This window comes from Equus przewalskii, chromosome 9 (assembly GCF_037783145.1).
Source record: "Equus przewalskii isolate Varuska chromosome 9, EquPr2, whole genome shotgun sequence".
Taxonomy (NCBI): Eukaryota; Metazoa; Chordata; class Mammalia; order Perissodactyla; family Equidae; genus Equus; species Equus przewalskii.
In genome coordinates this window covers 33,170,100-33,188,403 of record NC_091839.1, presented here as the reverse complement: position 1 = coordinate 33,188,403, position 18,304 = coordinate 33,170,100, and the positions used below count along the sequence as shown (strand labels likewise).

At 42.9% G+C, this 18,304-nt stretch overlaps 1 long non-coding RNA gene across 1 annotated transcript in view; it reads left to right on the top strand.

Moving 5' to 3' along the window:
• Window positions 1–17,750, top strand: part of LOC139073614 (uncharacterized) — a 47,333-nt gene extending 29,583 nt beyond the window's left edge. The window contains exons 2-3 of the long non-coding RNA XR_011522531.1: window positions 17,498–17,566; window positions 17,686–17,750. This is a non-coding gene — a long non-coding RNA (uncharacterized lncRNA). The remainder of the gene's footprint in view (window positions 1–17,497; window positions 17,567–17,685) is intronic.
• The last annotated feature ends 554 nt before the right edge of the window (window positions 17,751–18,304 follow it).

Here is an 18,304-nt window from a genome sequence, read left to right as displayed (position 1 = left end):
CCTTTTCATTGTTTTGGGCATGACATCCATATGGGACTTTTTGAGTTAAGAACAAAAGTTGGTCCTTAACTATTGAAAAGAATTTAACAACTATAAAAACAGAAGTAAAAAATAGTTACACGGGTTTCTGGATTTTTCAGAGGAGGTGGCTTTGAAATTCATGCATAAAATGGACAAACCAACTATCCCAAAGTAGGTCTCCAGAGCCGGTGTCGCTCAGTGAGCCCCACGCAGCCCATGGGGCAGGCGGCTCGGTGCCCTCTCAGTGGCAGGGGCTCTTACGTGGAGCGGGCATTTGCTGGTTCCTCTCACCTGATCATTCCTAATTCTCACAATAACCCAGGGAGACTGTTCTTTCCATTTTATAAAAAAGCAAAGGGACTTTCAAAAAGACTAAGTCCATGACAAAGGTCATGGAATTAGGGTTTAACTCAGACCTTCTAGCTTAAATAAAGTGCACAAATGTTGTACTTTAACACACTTAGGTGCCAGGTGCTGTTTCCTGTTCGAGCTTCCTGGCTCGATTGGCAGGTTACTTGACCCCATGTCCTTCATGCACCCTTGGGATTGCCAGCCACGTTTCGACAGTGCCGACAGGAGACCTGAGAGCTCCCAGCCTTCTCATCTACCCCTGTCCCTGTCCAGGGGGCTTTACTGACAGAACTTCCTGTTAATGCCTCCAAAAACATCATCTAAGATCTTCATGATAACAACACACCTAGCTAGACTGTGCCATTGGTAAAATATAGGCACTTAGTCAGGGACTAGCAATAGGATGTCAACCTATCCGGGCCAGATCAGAGATCCTCCATGGAGACCAGAGACCCCCTCCCTGCCTCCAGGAGGAACCGGGCGTTCTACATCCGTGCGGTTCATTTTGTTTCCACAAATATTTATCGCGCCTATATTGTGTGCAAGCGCTGCTCTGCGCCAGAAGTCACAGGGATGCTCAAAGGTAGCGGGCATAGCCCCGGCCCTAAGGAACTTCCGTTCTCATCAGCGAGGGAGATCAGACATGAGCAAAATGCCCTTAAGCGAGGGTCCGAGAACTCGTGGCAGTCTAACCTGGAAAGCCTGTTTGGGGGCCCTTTGGCAGATAGCACATTTTAACTGTGTACACGCTGTGATACAGGGATTTCACGACCATAAATCTATCCAAAGACGTGCTCACATACACACACGAAGATAAATTTAAATGTGCATGGCACGTTTGTTTTTAACAGTGGAATGTCAGAAAATAATTAAATGCTCATCTAAGTATTACATTGAAAAGAACAAATTACATTTTTATGCACGGACATGAATAACTGTCCAAGTATTGTCTTCACGTGTAACCCCAAACAATGCAGAGTATGATTTCATTTATGGCAAACCTTAACCTCTAATACGTGTGTCTGTGCACACGTGCACATGTGCGTAAATGCCAAGAGAACGCTCTGGGTGGACGCACAACAAATTACCAATAGGACATCCTTCTGGAGACAGGAGTACGATATAGAGTTGGGTAAAGGTGGTCTTCCACTTTCTACTCTACACATCTCTATGTAATTTAAATTGTTTTTTATTTCCTTGGATATTCATTTAAAATAACTTAAAAGTTGTGCCGTGAGAAAAGCACAGCATGCTGTGGGAATTCGGAAAAATAACAGATTCCTTCTGGCCTGGGGAAATCACAGCAGATGCAGAGGGACATTTAGGGTTAGGCCTCAAAGGATCAGGGCTGTTGTTAAATCAGAAGCATTCCAGATGAGGAAATGGAGTGAACAGAGAGCATGCTGTGCATTCTGCAGGAGCGTCTGACGACCACTGACAGGGCCTGGTGCTCAGGAAGTCCCGAAGCACAGAACCGAAGCATTAGCCTCTCTGAGAAACTCTCCGTGGCTCTCCCCTGTGACTGAGCTCTTGTATGTGCTTGCCCATTGCTTGCATTATCCTAGCTGCTCGATAAGTATTTGTGGACCAGGTGAACTAAATTACCATTCATTATTTAATGCATAGTGTCCTGTGCACACCTCTATCACAGTACGCATTACATTCCACTACAATTGTCTCCCCTGCTTGACTGTAAGTCTTTTGGGGACAAGTCATTTTCTTTTCTTTTCTTTCTTTTTTTTTTTTTGAGGAAGATTAGCCCTGAGCTAACATCTGCTGCCAATCCTCCTCTTTTTGCTGAGGAAGACCGGCCCTGAGCTAACATCTGTGCCCATCTTCCTCTACCTTATATGTGGGATGCCTACCACAGCATGGCTTGACAAGTGATGCCATGTCCGTACCCGGGATCTGAACCAGCGAACCCCAGGCCACTGAAGCAGAACGTGCGAACTTAACTGCTGCGCCACAGGGCCGGCCCCCAATTTTTCTTTTCTTTTTACATCTGCTGGGCCTAGTACTCAAAACAAAAACAAACAATCCAAAAATTTTGTTTAATAAATGAATTTGCCAATTAATGAACTAATCAAATGTGAGATAAAAATAAATGAATAAATAGTAATACATAAATAAATGAAAAGGGGGTTGGTACTCAACTGTAGACAACTGTGAAAGCCAGACTCAGATACTTGGACTTATTCTGAGGACAGTGGGAAAACACTAAAATTGTTGTGCAACTAACGATATTATCAGAGCTGGTTGGAGCATGGAAGGAAGAACAGTTAAGAAACTCTTCAAATAGGCAAGATATGAGAGGGGGACATATAAAACTACCCAAATCAGATCACACTTGATGCAGTTGGCAGAAAAAGCATCATAGTAAGAATAAATAGAGGGAAGACAACACGTTTTTATCAGCATCCGTATTCCTGGGGAACGGTTCAGCTCTTTTCTTTAGGGGATGGTGAGAGAGAGAAGGAGGTGAGCACCATCGAAAGGAAAGAAGCGAGAATAAATAGGAGGCTGTGTAGCTAAAGGCAAAGATCGCCCCATTCCCTGTTTCCCAGGACGTCTTCTTTCTTTCATCTACGCATGAAATACTACTGACCTGCATGCCTGCTACTCACGTTTGCTGCTTAGCAAGGACATGGGTTCAAGAAAACTGTGGAATGATGAAAGACCTTTGCTCATTTAAGATAATATTAGTAAGCAGGAAATAGGGAGAGCCTTCAATATTCTAATGAACAGAGCTGTGGATAGAAAGAGGAAAAGAGAATTTAGAAACATAAGCAAAAGCCTGAGTTACCAAAGCAGGAAGTTCCTGAGGCCTGTTGCACCAAATGAGCCCGTCCCGTTGGCTGCAGCTCTCTTTCCTACGCACTGCAGAGAGGAAATAAATAAAATCTGTGTCAAAGGAAACGTTTACTGTTTTGACTGAAGAGGACATGAAGAATTAGAAGCTCTTTATACTAATAAACTCCAGGGACCACTTTCTGCTGTCAAATTCCAGTGACAGCATTTGGCAGAGTAATGCATGCAGCTCTGGTGGCCAACTACAGCCACCAAGGAGAAATACTGGAGTATCCACGGGAGGAGGGAGGAGCGACGTGGTGGGCCTGCTTCAGGCAAGGGCCTTGACAGAACAACAACAAACACGAAGGTTTCTACTTAAAACAAGGAAATAAACTTCAAAAAAATATATTTTTTTAATCCATGTGACTTTATAGGTAGCTGAATTCATGTCTGATTTCTTCAGAGTCCAGCTATAAAACAGGAAAGTTTCCTCCTTTTATCACCTGAAAAGACACATTGCTTATGTTCTGTTTAGCTCAAAGTTGAAAACTGGATAATTATAACTATAACATAGCGAGATTAGACTTTTGCAGCAAACATTAGAATCTAAGCAGCTGGAATTGCGCTGAGCAGCCGCCGAGCGCCACTCCTTGGGAGACACAGGCTAGCTCTCCACCACAGCTCCAGGCTGAGGCCTCGCCCAGACCAGGGCGGCATTTCCCTCCAGCAGCCCTGGAGCTCTACGGTGCCCCTGCTGTGTGATGGCTGTTACTACACTAACTCTCTGTGAGTTTCAATATGGTTTTCTGGATAAAGCACTGCTCCTGTTTCTGTAGGGCAAAAAGGGCAGGGGAGGGAAAGGAAGCAACACTCACTCATTTATTCAACAAAATAGGTGCTAGATAAAGTGCAAAGTTTGAGACAAAAATGGCAAGCAAAATGACATGTTTGAAAGGACCCAGCATGGGTCCCTCCACGGAGCAGGCATCTGCTTTTGCGTCTGTGTAGGAAACAGTTAATAGAGCCGGCCTGAGAAGGCCCTCCCTGGAAAGGCATGCTTGCAAGTTTGGCCCTGGGCTTGTGTCTGGGAATTTGGGTTTTGGAAGTGTTTCCATCATTCCCTGATAAGTGTGGTTTAATGTGGCTAAATTGTTTGCACAAACAATGTCGTTTACACTGAACACCTGCTTTCTTTCTGGGAGTCTGGAGTTCTGGTATGTGCTAGGCAGAGGGTGCCTCCACGACCCTGTCCACTGAAAGCATCGGGCACTGCGTCTCTGACGAGCTTCCCTACTAGACATTTCATGCATGGTTTGTATCTTTTTGCTGGAGTAATTCAGCACGTCCTGTGTGTCTCCACTGGGAGAAGACTCTTGGAAGCTGGTGCCTGGTTCCTCCACACTTCGCCCCATGTGCCTTTCTCCCTTTGCTGATTTTGCTTTGTATCCTTCTGCTGTAATAAATTACAGCCAGGAGACAAGTCCGTGCTGAGTCCCTTGAGTTTTTCTAACCAATCACCAAACTGGAGGTTTTCTTGCGGGATCCCCTGCTCCCTCTTTACTGTGCCCTGTACTTATGATCAAGTCTTTCCTATAAGCTCTTATTTAATGCCATTTTCAGGGGCTCATTCAATGAACTTTCTGGAAGCAGAAAGCACCAGGGTGCATTCCAGAATAGAGAAAAGATGATGAAGGAGATAACGCAGTTTATCCACATCCCAAGGACTCTTCTGGAATTTCGTATGAGGTTTTCACGGTCTTTGTGTTTTATTTAGTATTAGTTATTACTGTAGTTAGAGTTTTGTGTGTGCTTTCTATAATACCATATTTTATGTTTCTTCCGTCCAAGTACTAACCAGGCCTGACCCTGCTTAGATTCCAAGATCAGACGAGATCGGGCGCATTCAGGGTGGTATGGCCGTAGACGTATTTTATGTTTCTTATACCCTAAAGACAACTAACGTCCACGCATCTCAACAATGACTATCAAAAATTGAATTTTGCCGGGCTGGCCCCATGGCCGAGTGGTTAAGTTCGCGTGCTCCGCTGCAGGCGGCCCAGTGTTTCGTTAGTTCGAATCCTGGGCGCGGACATGGCACTGCTCGTCAGACCACGCTGAGGCGGCGTCCCACATGCCACAACTAGAGGAACCCACAGCGAAGAGTACGCAACTGTGTACCGGGGGGCTTTGGGGAGAAAAAGGAAAGAATAAAATCTTAAAAAAAATAGAAAATTGAATTTTGCCAAGTAAGTTCTCCATTATTTGTCTAAATAAGGATTTTAAGCATCAAGATTCATAGAGAAAAACACTCTAATTTGTTGAATTTATCAGTAGAGCTTCTTTCAGTTATTTTCCCTCATTTTTAAATGAACTTTCATTCGTCAATCTCTGACTCTTGATTTTTGACAAAGACATCTGTAGTGCAATTATATGCTTCCTCTAAGAAGTTCAGTCTGCACACACGTATTCATGAATACCCATGGGGACACGCAGGGAACTCTTTGTATTATTTTAATTAGATATATTTTCATTCTTTCTTTTCTTTAGCCTACAGACACACCTTTCTTTCCTATATTTTACTGGTTCTACTAAGCTTAAAAATGCAGGTATGGGCCCTTTCAGGAGTCTCTGAAAGTTCTGAGCAGGTGGCAAGCAAAGAAGTGTCTTTATTTGTATTTGTTACCTTTAGAGCTCTAAGGACTTTTGACGGCTCTTTTTTGGCAGTGGATATGGTGGTTTGCCTACCCCACGCCAAATATTTCCCTCCTCCTCCTTTGCTAACAGAACCTGGATTTGGGGTGGTGGCAATGCCTCACACTCCAGGGGGTGAATGATTGGTCTAAGGTAACCATGGCAACCCTGGTCCCCTGCTCCTGCCGTTGTTCTAGGGATGCTCAGGCGACCCAGTTCTGGCTGATGAATCAAAGGAAGTCAGCCGGGAGTTTCCAAGAAAGACTTTGATTTCCCTTGAGAGAGATGCATGTGCGGAAAAGTCCATTTTGCTTCCTTTCCTCCTTTTCCGTTTTAGACACAATAAGATAAGGACTTGATTTCTGAAGGTGGAGCATCTATCTGTGACCGCGAGGTTACAGATGTGAGGATGACAGCTAACACCTCACAATGGTGGGACAGAAGAATGCAAAGTGTCTGGGCCTTTGATGACCTTGTTGAACCGCCAAACTAATCACGGGGCTGCCTTCTCTGGATTTCCTTTCACGGTAATAATAAATGTTCTTATCAGTTAAGCCTGTAAGGATTTCTCTTCCTTGTAGCTGAATATGTCTTGATACAATCATTAATGCAGTTTGGCTCAAAACAATATAACCTTTGTAAGTGTAACGGATGCTGTGATGCTCCGCCCATATCCACTCTTCCATCCGAGGCCCCCATCCTCCAGCTGCTGGGAATATAGGCTGCTGATGGCTCACAGCTGTGATGGGGAATTGCCTCACCTCAGGTTACAGCCCCAACAAGGGGGTGGCTGATGTGGAGATACAAAGACCTAGCCCTGTTCTCTTAATGTGGGACAATTCTGAAGGGCTATCTGTAGGAAAATGGCTATCCAGGGCATCCTGGCGACCTCGCACATATCTGTATAGTTAAGGCTTGGATGGCAGCTTATCTGAGTCTTAGAGGAAAGCCTTGTGACCCTCCTGGAACTCCAGAGGAAGGGAGGCCTGCAGGGGCTGCTCTCAGGCCATCTCCTACTCGCCTCCCCACGTCCCCTGGGAGACTGTCAGGAATTGAGGTTCTGTTGAGGTATGAGGCTTTCTGCCCCACACCCCTCAGAGTAGAGTTGCAGACTTCAAAGCCACTTTGCTGCAGTTTAAAATTGGCTCCCCAGCCACTGGGTATCCCACGACTTATGCATCAGTCATCCGGCTCCTTTCACTTCAGTGTCATCCTTTTTGGTGTGTGGGACAAGGACCATGGGGACCAGCACCTTTGGCTTATTCTTCCTCTTGCTGTCTATAAAAGTAGTCAGTTGTCTAAATCTAATGTGGCTCACTGCATGTTTACCGGCGGGATCAGTCAGGCTCTGGCCTGTGGCCTTGTCTTACGTGCATGTACTTGACCCTCCACACAGCCCCCGAGGTTTCTGCAGGGCTGACTGAGCCCCAGTTCCAACTGCAGTGCTGGTTAGCTTTTCTCCATGCCCACTGTCACCATTCTCACTTCCCTAAATGTGTCTCTCTCATGACATTTCCAAAAAAACCTGCGTGCCACGCTCTGACTCACCATCTGTCTCCAAACTGGAGATAATTGGTTCTAGTGGGGATCCTAGAAAGCAGATTACTCACCCACAGGCTGGCAAGCAGAACCTCATCACTGGTGAGAGATAGAAGCTCTGAGATGCTTTGGGATGCAACTGTTAAAACTTTCATCGATGGTGAACGGGGATGGATGCTGGTGGGGAGGTATGTACCGGAGGGAGAAATACCTCTGTGCTTCAGAAGTATGGAGGAAATGGTAACTAAAAGACTGTGGCATTGGTTGGCTGTTGCTGAGTGCCAGAGATTTATCAAAAAGAGTGAATGAGAAGATCAGCAAGATTAATCATGCATTCAAGGCAAATTATGAAAGCCAGAGGCTTCACTGGTAGCATTTAATAAACCCTATTCTTCTATAGCCAGAGGGCAGACCTAGAGGAGGACCAAGCTCAGGACTTAATTGAAAGATTAGAGAAGCTTCAGAGAAAGTTAATTTTAGCCTGCGCAAATACCCTATAGCAAAGCCAGGGCCCTAATAGGGAAGGACTCGGACCCTGAGATCGAAGGACAGCTGGGTAAATGCCCATGAGGACCTTGAAATACCAGACACCCCTGAACCCACTGGGGCTACAGAAGTGGCCGACTTTCCCCTTTTGGGAAGATAATGGCCCGCCTTCCCCACCCTGAGAAAGGTACCCTACAAAGATTCAAGAGCCTGTCATATCAAGGAACTTTTGGGGGCACAGTGGTCTGGTCATGCCAGAATATCTCCTCCAAAGTAAAGAATAAATTCTTACATCTTGTTCTTCTTATCACTAAGAAAGAAGTGAAGCTCTTGGTAGGCCTCAACAGGTTCTGGAAGCAGCATATTTAGTACTTGGGAATAAATACTATCAACTCATTTACCAAGAGACACAGAAGGCTGCTGGCTCTGAGTGGGGCCCAGAGCAAGCATGTCCCGGGCACAGTCCTGCTGCTTGGGCCCTAGGATTTGGCAGACTCTCAGGTACCAGAAGAGGCTGCAGTGGGAAAAGATGCCATGAGGGGTTAACAGTAAGCCCTACTAGGAGACTTGGGGTCCACCAAGTCACAGGTTGGGCAGGCCCAGTAGAAATCTGCTGTTGGATGACAGTGGTACATCTGAGATCGGACAGTGGGGGAGCCACAGGACCCAAATGTAACAGGGGCCCAGCCCCCCACCATTCGCCATGGTGGCCTTGACACCTCTGTTGCGGCCTACACCTATGCCTGCAGGAGGGATCTTGAAAAATACTCAAGTACGAGTAGCCAAAGCAATCTTGAGAAAGAACAAAGCAGGAGTCATCACACTCCCCAATTTCAAACTATATTACAAAGCTATAGTAATCAAAACAATATGGTATTGGCATGAAAACAGACACATAGACCAATGGAACAGAATGGAGAGCCCAGAAATAGACTCCACATATATAATCAATTAATTTACTACAAAGGAGCCAAGATTATATAATGGGGAAAGGACAGTCTTTTCAATAAATGGTGTTGGAAAAACTGGACAGCCACATGCAAAAGAATGAAACTGGACCACTATCTCTTACACCATACACAAAAATTAACTCAAAATGGATTAAAGACTCAAATGTAAGACCTGAAACCGTAGAACCCTAGAAGAAAAGATAGGTGGTAAGCTTCTTAACATTGGTCTTGGTGATGATTTTTTTGGATCTGACACTAAAAGCAAAAATAAACAAGCAGGACTACATCAAACTCAAAAGCTTCTGCACAGCAAAGAAAACCATCGACCAGGTGAAAAGGCAACCTGCTGAATGGGAGAAAATATTTGCAAATCATGTATCTGATCAGGGGTTAATATTCAAAATATACAAAGAACACATACAACAAAATAGCAGAAAAACAATCCAATTAAAAAAGGGGCAGAGGATCTGAATAGACATTTTAAAGAGGATATGCAAATGACCAACAGACACTCAAAAAAATGCTCAGCATTTCTAGCCATTAGGGAAATGCAAATTAAAACTACAATGAGATATCACCTGTCAGAATGGCTATTATCAAAAAGGCAAGAAATAATAAGTGTTGGCTAGGATGTGGAGAAAAGGGAACTCTTGTGCACTGCTGGTGGGAATGTAAATTGGTGCAGTCACTATGGAAAACAGTATAGAGATTCCTCAAAAAGTTAAAAATAGAACTACAATATGATCCAGCAATCCCACTTATGGGTATTTATCTGAAAAAAACAAAAACACTAATTCAAAAAGATACGTGCAACACCATGTTTATTGCAGCATTATTTACAATAGCCAAGACATGGAAACAACCTAAATGTCCATTGATAGATGAATGGATAAAGAAAATGTGATATACATATATACTCAAGGGAATATCATTTGGTCATAAAAAAGAAGTAAATCCTGTCATTTGTGATAACATGGATGGACCTCGAGGGCATTATGCTAAATGAAATAAGTCAGAGAAAGACAAATATTGTATGATCTCTCTTATATGTGGAATCTAAAAGAAAACAAAAACAAAAAACCCCAAGCTTATAGACACAGAGAACAGATTGGTGGTTGGCAGAGGCAGAGGATGAGGGGTGGGCAAAATGGGTGAAAGGGGTCAAAAAGGTACAAACTTCCAGTTATGAGTAAGTCATGGAGATGGAATGTACAACATGGCGACTATAGTTCATAATACGACACTGCCTATTTGAAAGTTGCTAAAAGAGTAAATCTTAAAAGTTCTCATCACAAGAATACTTTTTTGTAACTATGTATGGTGACAGATGTTAACCAGACTTATTGTGACAATCATTTTGCAATATATACAAATATCAAATCATTATGTTGTACACTTATGTTGAAACTACTGTCATATGTCAATTATACTTCAGTAAAAAAATTTTCTTTTAAAAAGGAAATGTGCAAGAAAAATACTTAACTGTGTTATGGGCTCATTTGTGTCCCCAGCAAATTCATATGTTGACGTCCTAATGCTCAGTCTCTCAGACAGTGACTATAATTGTAGACAGGGTCTTTAAATAGGTAATTAGCATTAAATTAGGTCACTGGAGTGTGCCCTAATCCAATATGACTTGTGTCCTTCTAAGAAGAGATTAGAACACAGACAGGGGGTCAACCATGTGAAGACACAGCAAGAAGGCAGCATCTGCAAAGCAAGGAGAGTGGCCTCAGAAGAAACCGAACCTCACAGCATCTTGATCTTGGACTTCCAACTTCCGGAACTGTAAGGAAATAAATTTCTGTCGTTGAAGGCACCCGGTCTGTGATACTGTGTGACGGCAGCCCTAGTGAACTAATAAAGAATGAAGAGGAGAATAATATGGCAATACCTAGAACAAGACACAGGAGTCAGAACATCTTTGTGATGTTTGTGGAAGAGTTTGAAGCCCACCTCTACGCTGAAAGACGACGGCCTGTAGAACAGGCCTGGACAGCCAGTCTGGACTGTTTCACACATCATCTCGTGCATTTATACTCAGCTTCAGCTCATGAGCATCTGGTTCTTGACGTGGAGAGAAATTCACCATATTAATTTGACTATGTCAGTGCAGTAAGCACTTGTTCCTCTGAGAAAGTCGTGTTTTTAATCTTGATAAATCAGTCCAATCAGTGGACTGACCTACTCTTGAATTGGTAAATAGGACCTAGTGGCCCACAGGTCAAGAAAACTTTAAATAGCCAAACTCGTGTTATTGAGAATAAGTTTTGTTAACTAAACATTTCACTATTTTTATAATTTATGACTTTTATTCAGATTTCTAATTCATTTTCTGTTGAGCAAGCAAAATAATTTTTACTTTAATATTTAGTCATCAGTGTTTTAACTTTATTTTTCTTTGAATTAAGTTGATCCTATCTGTGCAGCAGCACATGGCTAATCTTCTTAAATGGGACACAACACAATCCACCCTTAGTAAAGCTTCATTTGTATCCACAGATATGATATCACTTTCAGAATAAGAATTCAACTATGTGTGGGATGTTAGGACTGCCCAGAAGTTCAATGATTTTCACTGTGGCTTCTATAAAAATCGGAGCTTCAAATTACCGTTACTTTGTTTCATTTTGGCTTTGTTTTCTGTTTGCTTTGCTTTTCAATTATGCAAAGCATGACACACATGGTTTGAAGACCTTCAGCATAAGAACCCACACTTTCAGTGCCCTAAGCATGTTCTATTGACATGGAGAATTTTGAGCATTTTTCATTTTTTTCTTTGTTAATATAGATGTAATAGCCTTATAGTACACATGAAAATAATCTATATTAATTTAACGCAAAATAAAGTACCATGTCTAAGAGTTGAGAGCTATGGTAATTTACAGAACCAAAGCAAAACCAAATTTACTCAGCATAAACTTAGTCACACAACATCAATGTCAATTCAATTAGGTAAACTCTCCACCTGGGTCCAACAATAGTATAAATTAGAAAATTTTAAGCTGCTATATTTATCAGCTTCCTCATCACGTGGGAGGGAAGGGCTGGGAGAGAGCAAGAAAAATGAATTGAAAAATGCTAAACATTTTTAGTAACATATATTGCTTAGACATATTTTATGTCACAAAGTACTTGAAAGTTTATTAAATCAGCTGTAGAAATGGAGGATACGTGCTTTCTGCTTTGCAGGGAAGTTTTTCTGATATAGGAATCCCCAAATAACTGATGGGTTTTTACAACCTTTGCCGAGAGTTTCAGATCTGCAATAGTTTCTTTTTTCACTGGTTTCTGCTTTCAATTGGGTTTGACTGGAGATCAGGAGGTAGGAAAAATATCTTACAGGAAGGTTTCTCCGCACAAACGTGAATACTGACTGCCCAAGGGAAGCCCAGACAAAATTGTGTTTCTTTGCTATTGCTACCATTTATAATTTTATCTCCCTCTCTCACCCTCTTTCATACACCACGCCCCCTCCCCCCTCCCCACGGGTCATTTACTCTAGTGTGCAGGGGTCTGCGTGTCAGCCTCCAGACCATCCTGACCTCCTCCCCTGGTCTTTTCCTCCATGCTCCTCCACCATCAAGGAAACCTCTCCCTCAGAGTCTCTGCTTTATGCTGCCCTGTCCCACCTTTTTCTCCTCTGCTTTTCACTACCAGTGTTCCCTCTATGAACGGTCTGGCGCTTTGCATCTCAAGGCTTTCTCAGATCTGAGCTCACATCCAGCCTGAACTTGCCTGAAGCAAAAAGAGAATAGCCCCCTACTTGATCAGGGGAGGGAAGAGCCATCAGCACTGTCCTACAAGACAAAGGCTCCAGGCCAGGCCCAGTTGTCTCTGTTTTAGTTACAAGACTGAGGGCAAGTCATTCAACTTCTGGGGACCTTGGTCTGCCAACAGTAATTTCTGCCAACCTAATGGGTGGTTGTAAAGATTAAAAGATCTATTTGTAATAATTGCTATTTCTAATACTTGTTAATGCATGACAAATTTTGTTCACTTTTCCCAAAAATTCTAACTTCCCTTGGCTATGATATTTTCCCCAATGGATTTTGTGTCCTTTGTGTGTAAGAACTATGACCAAATTTCTTTGAGTGATTAATACCTACTGTCTGGTGATATATATTTCAACAATATCTGCCAAATGAGAAAAATGAACAAATTAAAGGAAAGTAAATTATGTGTGTGGCAACAACGTTCCAACATTAACGAGCTATACAAATGACGGTGCTGGTTTCTTTCACTCTTTCATTAAACAGACTCTGCTCTGCTCTGTACCAGGCGCTGTGCCGGGCAGGCAGCAGAAGCCTCTGGCAGGAGCTGGCAAGTCCTCCCCCAGGAGGGCTCCTGGCTGAAGAGTCACTGTGACGGGGGCGTCAGGCACCAAGGGAGAGTGAAACACCGACAGTGAGAAAGAATTTCACTCTGACTTGTGAGAGCTCTGGTGCCCAGAAATGCAGGAAACCTTCTAAGTTTAATATTTAATGAATCTATGCATTTTACCCAAACGTGCCATTTCTCCTCTTCCTATCTTCTGTGTTTCTTTCACCTTCCCCTGGATTAGTCTACACATTTTAATGCTTTATTTTTAAGGAACCAGATCAAACCAAGAGTACCAAATATGTGTCGAGCCCTTAATTTGTGCATATCATCACTTTTTTCAAGTGAGAGAATTTAGCCTTTGGCCCTTCTTCAATGATAATGGGCAAATAGGGTTCTTTCTCTAGAAAATGTTGCTATACACTGAATGGGGCCAGCTATACAATTCAATTCCCACAAAATGTATTAAAACTGTACTAAATACCGGGCCAGGTTCTGAAGGGAATGCCAAGTTGATTTGAATATCAGTGCTGCCCTCAAGGAGCTTAAATTTAGTGAAAGAGGTATGACATGAACACACATATTCAGCCATAACTGGGGAAAACATATCATAAGGAAGGAGTTAATTTATGCGCTGTCAAATATTCAGAGAGAAATTGCTGTTATTGTAAATGGATCATAACGACAGCCTCGCAAGGTGTTAAAATTGCCTATAGAGCCTTGAAGTAATTAACAAAATACCTCCAGTGGAAAATCAGTCCTTTCCCAGTTATTACCCCAGCCCTTACCACGCAGATTCATGCCTAATTTCAGAGGCTTTTGTGTAGTAACAATGATGCCCCTCGTATTTTCTGCAGTCTTTTCTGGAATCATTGTTTGTATCTCTAAATACAGTCCACACAGACTCAGATTTTCAACGCCGCATTAATGTTGTATGTGCATAGAAATGTTCTCATTTACCTGTCTTTGCTGTTTCTGTTCTAGTACTTTAAAAGCAGTTTGCAGCTGAGCCGTCGTTCCCATCATGGTGTGAGACAGGCTTATAGCTCCCAGATAGTGGAGGCATGAGAGCTAAACAGTTTTTATTTTAGCCTGGAGGATCAGAGACCTGCCTCCTGGGATTTATGCCATCATTTCAAACCCCGAGCTAAGAAAAACGTATTGTCAGACTTGCTTTACTATTCTTTTAAATGAAAGTTTAATCAACTTGACATTTACAGTAAGGAGTGTCTTGGTGACCGCGTTTATGGAGCATACAGCAATCTCTATCTAAAAGTCAATATGAAAATGTGGAAAGAAGGGCAATCGAGTGTCAGATGAAGACTCTACGTCTAAAACCAGTCCTCTGCGCCCAGCCGTCGTTGAGGCTGCCGGCTCACGTGCTGAGAGGCCCTGCGTTTTCCCTCACCATGTTTACAGGGTTAACGGGGAGAAAAAAGGATTCTTTAGTCAAGGAAGTTTGAGAAACAGCTGGCTCAAACACAGGAAAACAATGCCCAGAACTTCTCAGAACCTTTAGTCTGCTACTTTGCCGTTTGAACTTCCATGAGAGAGATCACGCAGCTCTCCAAACGTCCTGAGCACAGACACACGTTTCCATGGGACGTCTTTGGGGACAAGCGCTGTGTGGGGGATATGTTAGCACCCAAGAACTTTGCCCTGCCTGGGGTTGCTTTACTTTGTCATTTTCACAATGAAAATTGGGGGGATTTTTCTTTCTCTTTTTCAATTTTTCTCATTAGAGCTTTAAAACTTCATCTTAAAAAGCCTTCATTTCAGAAGTTAATAGGCAAAATCCAGGCAAATTCCTATTTTATAGAATTTTCATACCAACATAGCTACACTAAATGAGTTTACATGGTTTTGGTTGGAGTATGGTTATGAAATCTGGCTTATCATAACGCACATGGTTTATAGCTTACAAAATTAAGTTTGTGTGAACTGTATGATTCCAAGTAGTTAAACTCATAGGAAGTAGAGTGGCAGCTCGGGCCGGAGGGGCAGGTGGAGGCAGGGAGCTGGCATTTAATGGGTATAGTTTCGGTTTTGCAAGATGAGAAAGTTCTGGAGGTGGTTGCACACCAATGTGAATTTACTTAACACTACTGAATTGTACACTTAAAAATGGTTGACAGTAAATTTTATGTTATGTGTATTTTACCACAATTTTAAAAAGTCGTGATTTTCAATCTCACTAAATGTAAAGATAAAAAATGGAATTGTTTGAATATTTAAAATTGTCTCTATGGAAAAAAAGCTGACTGATAGAGGGAAAAAAAATCTAGTTTACTAAAATAGAAATCTAAAGAGTTCAAAATAGTCTCCTGAATTAAAGTAGCAACTATTGGTGCAAATATTTGGTGTTCTGGTGAAACTTCAAAATTGTATGGCTTGGGGCCGGCCCCATGGCCGAGTGGTTAAGTTAGCGCACTCTGCTGCAGTGGCCCAGGGTTTTCCCGGTTTGGATCCTGGGTGTGGACATGGCATCGCTCATCAGGCCATGCTGAGGCAGCGTCCCACGTGCCACAACTAAAAGGACCTGCAACTAAGATGTGCAACTGTGTACCGGAGGGCTTTGGGGAGATAAAGCAGAAAAAAAAAAATTGTATGGCTCTTAAAATAAAAGCCACTTCAAAATTTCAAATTAGGTTATTTCCTCAAAATATGTATATACAAGTTCTTATTAATCATATTTTGAATCTATATTGATCATATATTTCTAAATTAACTTCTATTACCATGAGTTGAGAAATTTCTCCCTAAATTTTAACTTTTGGTGCTGCAAACTATTATCATTGTTTCTATAATTTCCTATAGATTTCTGGCTAGACTTAGAGAAACAGCTATCATCTTTACGGAAGAGGATGTGCCTGCAACGGGAAAAATATGCTTCTCTACTTCTTTCTTCCGAAGCTCTGTCCTAGAGCACTGTTTGGCTTTCTTGTTCTGTCTGTGTCGTATTTATTAAGAGCACAATACCTTCGGGAATTTGAGGGCATGTGTGAAGTAAATACAAACCCCACTCAGTACTTAATCATTAGGCGTCGCTGAAGTAGAGAAACAAGATGCGCAGAGCAGCTTCTCCCACGCGGAGCACTGGCTGCCCACCCTCTTATGCCCAGCACCAGGCAGGCGCTCCTGGGAAACAGACAGGGGCTTGTAACTAATGAATGACAACAGAAACATTAATATTCCTGCCACGCAACCAAATCCATCCTGCATGGAATAGGACTACATTCGCTGTGTACAGAGTGGGAAAGGCCCTAGGTGAGGTGGTAATTGAAGAAGGGTTGTAGGAATGCCAGGTGCCGGGAGTTACAGGCCTGCTTGCCTTTTGTCTTCCTCACAGCCCCAGAATAGAGTTTTAGGAGCTGTGTGTGTGATTAGAGGAGGAAGCCAGGGGAACGTTACAGGGTCAGCATTTCAGGAACACGGTGAGACTCTGAGGCAAGGTGAATAAAGATGAGCCAAGGACAACAGAAAGGCCCAACTGAAGGGAATTGAAATCCTGGAGAGAACAAAGATGACTTCATGATCAGAAGGAAAGTGTCTCTCACGAGCTCCAAGGTGATTAGAAGTTTCCATAGCGCTGAAAAGGATGGATGATCAATGTCTAGGTGTCACCTAATTCACACGTTCTTACGCAAACCTGGAGGACATGGAGACCGAAGGCTGGTGGAAGGCTGCCTGGAGACAAACACAGAGAAACAGAAGGGCCTCTGAGTTCCCTTCTATCATCTCACCCCTGAATCTTCAGGACATCTACCTAGAAAGAGAGTCCCTGTGAGTGAGAACCGTACCTGTGAAGAAGGGGAGAGGGAGCACTGATGTCAGCCCTGTGCCCCCAAATGTTTAAAAATGTGGATGATACTATACAGAGACTTCATCAGGTTGAGGCAAAGAGGGTTTCTGTGAAGAAGGCAGGAAAAGGAGACCAGCCACATTTGCAGGCTAGGGTGGGACCAGACTAATTATTCTGAGAGCTTTAGATTTCTTGAAGCTTTCAACACTCCAATGTCCATTGCCTTTGTTCCTCTCTCTGTTTCATACATTATTTAGTAGCAAAACCCTAAAATAAAAAGACTGGGGGATCTCTTAATTCCAGGTCGAAGAAAAGCCAGAAAGCTACGGAGATTGTGTCCTAATTACATATTGAGTGTTGAGAGTGAGAGCAGCTAGAGGGAGGGCAGAGCATCAGGCCCATCCCTGAGCTCTGGGACTCCTCAGAGGCCGTGGGAAAGCCTACTCGTGAGGGAGCAGTGGGCCCAGGATTTCTACCCAAAAGAGATCCCACGTGGGTTCTGACTGTCAAAATAACTGATTCGAACTTACGCACTTATTTTTTTCAGTTGAACTGCTATAACGAGACTATGATTGAATCATTTCTGCGAGATGTCCAGATGTTAGAGTACAGCCTGGTGAGTTGAACTATAAGATGTAAAAGAAAACCATCTTTTAAAGCTCCCATGTGAGGCAAAAACAATGGGAAATCCTAAGTCTAGTTACTAAATCATTTGCACTTTTTTCCCTCTAACAGTGAATCATCTGAATTAAGAGTTGCGCCTAGAGGAGTTTATTTAATTCTACAAAATACCATGAAATGTGTCATCTCAGCTCAACGTCATAGAACGCATCCTGCATTCTTTTCTCCCATGGACCCTTGTCCCCGCATCAGTAGTGACGCAGGTTAAACGTCGTCATTCTTTTCTTCTGTTTAAACAGTTCAACTTTATTCTGCTCCCCCTGCTGAGGCCTCTTTTTATATTCGTTCCCACGTTGTCTTCCATGCGCAGTGCCTCCATGGACGGTTCCAGAACACACCATGCTCCTTGCTGCAGGTTCGGGCCATTTTCTACACCAACTCCCAAATGCCTGGAAGCGGGTCTCAAACCTTTCCATGCACAAAAATCACGAGATCTTGTTAAAATGCTGACTCCTGGTTTTACATTTTAAAATTAGTTCGCCCAGCTGTTCAGTTGCAGGTAACCCTTGGATTCTACTTGAATAAACACAGCTTTCTTCCCCATTCCCGCCTCCCTGATGAAGCCTTCTGACAGATGCTACCCATACTGATGTCTTCCTTGGACTCTAGAGTGATAAATTGACCTCTGATTCAGCCCTGAATAGTTTATCTTCTTGCGTTGTTGTTTATTTCA